The sequence below is a fragment of the Lathyrus oleraceus genome, chromosome 3 (assembly GCF_024323335.1).
Source record: "Lathyrus oleraceus cultivar Zhongwan6 chromosome 3, CAAS_Psat_ZW6_1.0, whole genome shotgun sequence".
NCBI classification, from domain to species: Eukaryota; Viridiplantae; Streptophyta; class Magnoliopsida; order Fabales; family Fabaceae; genus Lathyrus; species Lathyrus oleraceus.
Window position 1 is genome coordinate 518,378,076 of NC_066581.1, and position 4,751 is coordinate 518,382,826.

Sequence of the window (4,751 nt, forward strand, 5' to 3'; positions counted from 1 at the left end):
TGCACTTACACTTGAAAAATCTTGTACATGCATCATTCTTGAATATTTATTGAAGTAAAAATGTAGTACATAGTGTGTTTGCTGTATGTTTGTTACTGTATGCATTATACGATGCTCACACATTGAGATTTTATTATTTGGAAATTAAAAGTGCAGTTCTGGTTTTTGCCTTGACACGCTTTGTACATTGAGTTTTAGGATGAGATAATGATACAATTAGATTCCTTGCAAAAAATAGAACAATTTAGGTTCTTACGGTTTTTGGTTTCATGGAAAATTGAGAGAGTTATGGTTGTTGGAAATTTGGGATTTTTTTTGAAAGAGACATGCAAGAACACGAGGAAGAAGATGATGAGTTGGTGTCATTTTTCAGTTTTTGGAATCTTTTTATTATATATATATATATATATATATTAATATTTGTAAATAATATATTACATGTATCACCTCCCCAATAGTTAGAGTAAATGTGTTAAGGCTTTGTGTGTGCAAGAGGTCTAGGGTTCAAATCCCCCTTGCCCCAGACCCATTTTTATTCATTATTTTTTTGTCTATTTATTTTTGTTATTTTTCATAACATTAAAAGCTCATAACTTGATGACCCCTAAGCCTTTTTGAACCACTCTTTTTGCTATGTGTTCATAATTTTGTATATTTTATGATGGTGGAAAAAAAATTCTAGAATTGATTTATTTTCACATACTTATACTTGTCTAAAGTTGGTACCTTTTTAGGATTGTTTTAGGGTTTCAAATGACTTTCTTTGATTGATACTTTAATTTTTATTGATCACCATGACTTGTATGAATATTGTGCATCATATATGAACTTTGTTTGATGTTGTTAATATGTGACTCTTGGTTTTGACCTAATTTTGACTTACTTTAATGTATGTTTACATGTTTATGTGCTTTGAACTTTGTTACTATGCTATGAACTTTTGTGTATTTATTGTGCCATTGGTCCATGATTCATATGTCATTATTTCATGTCTTGTTGAACCTTAACATGCATGTCTTGAATACCTTAACTTATTTTCATGATTAAGTTGATGTTATGTCCAAACCATGTCTTACTTCATGCATATACATGTTCATTCATACTTATTATGACATCCATATACATGTTCATATTTTGTTATGTCATTCATCTTTGTTTCTTCATGATGATGTATCCATGTCATTAATATTCATGTTAACTTTATACATCTTTAATTGATGTTTATTGTATCTTTGTTCATGTTCATATGTTGTACATATGTGTTTATATACCATGCTTGATATTGTTATGATCATGCTTCCGTATATTTGTTGATGTCATGTATGAACATCTTCTTCATTTGCTTATGTTTGTGGATGTCATGTTTGAACATCTTCTTAATCCTTGTTTATGTCTTGATTGAACATCTTATTTACCATTTCTTCATCTTTGGTGATGTCATGCTTGAACATCTTCTTTATCATGTGCTTATATTTTTTGATGTCATGCTTGAACATTTTCTTCATTTGCTTATCTTCGTGGATGTCATGCTTGAACATCTTTCTTTACCATTTGTTTACCTTTGATGTCATGCTTGAACATATTTCTTTATCATTTGCTTATCTTTGTGGATGTCATGCTTGAACATCTTGCTAATCTTTTGTTTATCTTTTTGCCCAAATCCAAGGGAAAGACCTCTTTATTGACTTAATGTCATAGGTAGTTTATCAATCCATAGTTCCCTTTTGACCTTGTTAGAGTCATTCTCAATTTCAACTTAGATTTAAGTAAGAGTTTGTAACTCTTGTAAGTATATTTGTTATGAACACTTACTTCCCCCTTTGGAACCTTGATCACTACCAAGTGTTCTTTCACCCTTAGTTAGGTGAACTACGGTTGCTCTGATTCCATCCTTAGAAGGATACGTAGGCACATGACCGCGAAGTTTTGGCGAGCAAACTTAATAAAAACTTTAGGTCCTTCCCAATAAAACATTGTTAGACTATGGCACGGATCTAAAAGGGGGGGGGGGTTGAATAGATCCCAATTAAAACTTTAGTCGGCGCTACCAATTTAAAAGAAAAATTGGTTTTAAAATTGTTTTTAGGTGCGGAAGCGGCCGAGGAAAATTAGTCTAAAAACGAACCGTTATTGGAAAACCGGATATGCGTCAAGCTAATGGATATTGGATTAAAAGAGATACACTTCACTACACAAGATGCACAATCAATGATAGAGTTCACTTATTGGCAAGCCTAGTTCCAATGAACCAAAATACCAAATTAAAACACAATGCAAACTTAAGGCAACTTTGGCTTAGGCAATTTTACAAACACTTGGTGTGCACAAACATTTCAAGTAATATTTGAGTTGAGTAAGTGAATCAATTTATCCTAGTACAGTATGTTATTGTACTTGGTATTTCAACAGTAGTTTTTAAACACTTACTCAGCTTATATCAATGTTTGGCTAAACTTGCTTAAACTAAAATCACTTAAATTTTAAGCAGAAAAACAGATTATGCTGAAAATTAAAGGAGACAGAGATTTGATGAGGCAGTTCCCCCGCCGTCCTCGCTTCGGGGTACGTCTGCCCTCAATTCTAAAAGTAGAATTGAGATGATTAATTAGATATCACCTATGAAATTTAATCGTTTTTACAAGGAGTGCAACGTATGTAAACAACAGAATTTGCAATATGTTGAATGACACTTCTTCTCCTTGCCCCTTGATTCAAGATGAATCAAGACCTTTGATTGTTGATGTTTGACCTCCGTTTCCTGCCACTCGTTGATGAACCTTCCGTTCTTCAACCCCTTGGCCCGGCTGATCACGAACACGAACGAATCAAACCCGGATTCTTCACTACTCAAACACCGACTCCGCTACTAAACTGATGAAGACTTTCTCTTATCAGTTACCTTCGCTCAGCTGAAAGATAATGAAGCAATCCGTCCAAAAACCCCCAAACGCAAACCGGTATTGGAGGATAAAACCCTAATGGTTTTATTCAAGAAAGAACCTGCCAAGACTTCAACTCGAACCCGATTCTTCAATCGCTACCTCGAACCTTATCACCTTCAAACTATCACAAAGCGCATCAAAAGTTATTGTGTGCAGTTGATGTATTGTGGACTGTTGAAGATGAAGATGATGAATCTTTGACAACTATTTCACTCTTTCTTGTTTCCTTGAACACTTGTACTCAAAAATAGCAATTGTTAGTCAATAGAAGTGTTTTTACTTCTATATATAGTAACAGACAAAACCAAACAAACATAACAGAAATTTAAACTTTGAATTAACTCAGAAAACTGAGTTTGCGCGCGAATGGTCGACCATAGGGTCGGCGTGCGCTGACCCGTGGGGCACGCGCCGACTGCATGCGTCGACGCAAGGGATTTTTGCGCCGACCCGTGAGTTAAGCGTCGACCCTATGCGTCGACGCAAGGGGTTTTTGCGCTGACTCCCTCCAGTTTGGGCAGAGCCTTTGTGCCGACCCGTGAGCTTTGAGCTGACCCCTATGGTCGACTCAAAGCCTTCAAATCTGCAAAAAAGGCTGTGATTAGTGATTTTCATGTATTTGGTCATGATCACACTTTGTCTATATGTTTTTAATGATTATAGTAGCTTTAGGATAACGTGAAAAAGGATATGGTGGGTAATGTGTTGCATTTGTTCGTAGACGTGCATGATGGTCTTTTGTCATCATCGAAACTTGATATCGTATGTTGTATGACACTTTGTCTTTACATACTCCCCCTTTTTGATGATGACAACCCGTATAACTCAGCGTGACGAACATCATGCAGTATTGACACATTTTGTACAACTCCCCCTTTCTTTTGTAATCTAAGGCCATTTGCAGTTTGTCAGCAGTTTGTCAGATAATGCCATGTCAGCATTTTTCTTTTCTCCCCCTTTGACAACATCAAAAAGAGAGACAGAGTAATTATTCAAGATTGCAACGACAGATTCACAGGCAGTAGTAGAAATATAGATACCAACGAAATAATATCACACACATATCATTTCTTAACAATAGTCATTAATTAAGAAGGAGAAAATACATAATGAAGTTGTGGTGCATAAACAGGCAAAGTAACAACAAAATACATGCAAAAACAACAAGCAACATGTAAAGTGCATATGAATGGCTATTGTCTTAAGTGACGGTGTCCAGGATGGTAGCATACGCCTGGGTTTCTGCTGGGGTCAGCCAGAGTTTCTAGGTAATCACATACACCTTCCAGATGCCTAAGACTCCCTGTAACCTGTCTATCCAAATCAGCATATCGTTCAGTTAGGGTTGTGGAGAGGTTGTCGATCCGCTCATTTTGGATTTGAAGTTGATTGTTAATTTGAGCAAGTCGGTCATCTTGGGATTGCATGAAGGTTTGTTGGGCAAGTTGCATGCTTTGCATCATCTCCAACAGCTCTGAAGAGTCAGCTTGATGTGGAGGGGATGGAGGAAATTCTTCCTCAACTTGGTGATATGGCTGGTAAAATTCACGTTGAGTCGTCCAACCTGAATGTTGCCATTCACCCCAGCCACCCCATTGTGGAGCATTTTCTTCATATGTATCCGGCTGATGTACCCAAGCAGAGCCGGAGTAGTCATCGCCACCATTGTGACCAATGGGTGAAGGACTGTCAACACCACCATTGTGCCCAACATCGTGCCTTGCTTCTTCCTCTTGTTCTTCATTTCCCTCTTCATCTTCTTGTTCTTCGCTTTCATCACTGTCATCCCTTACAGGAATATTTGCTCTT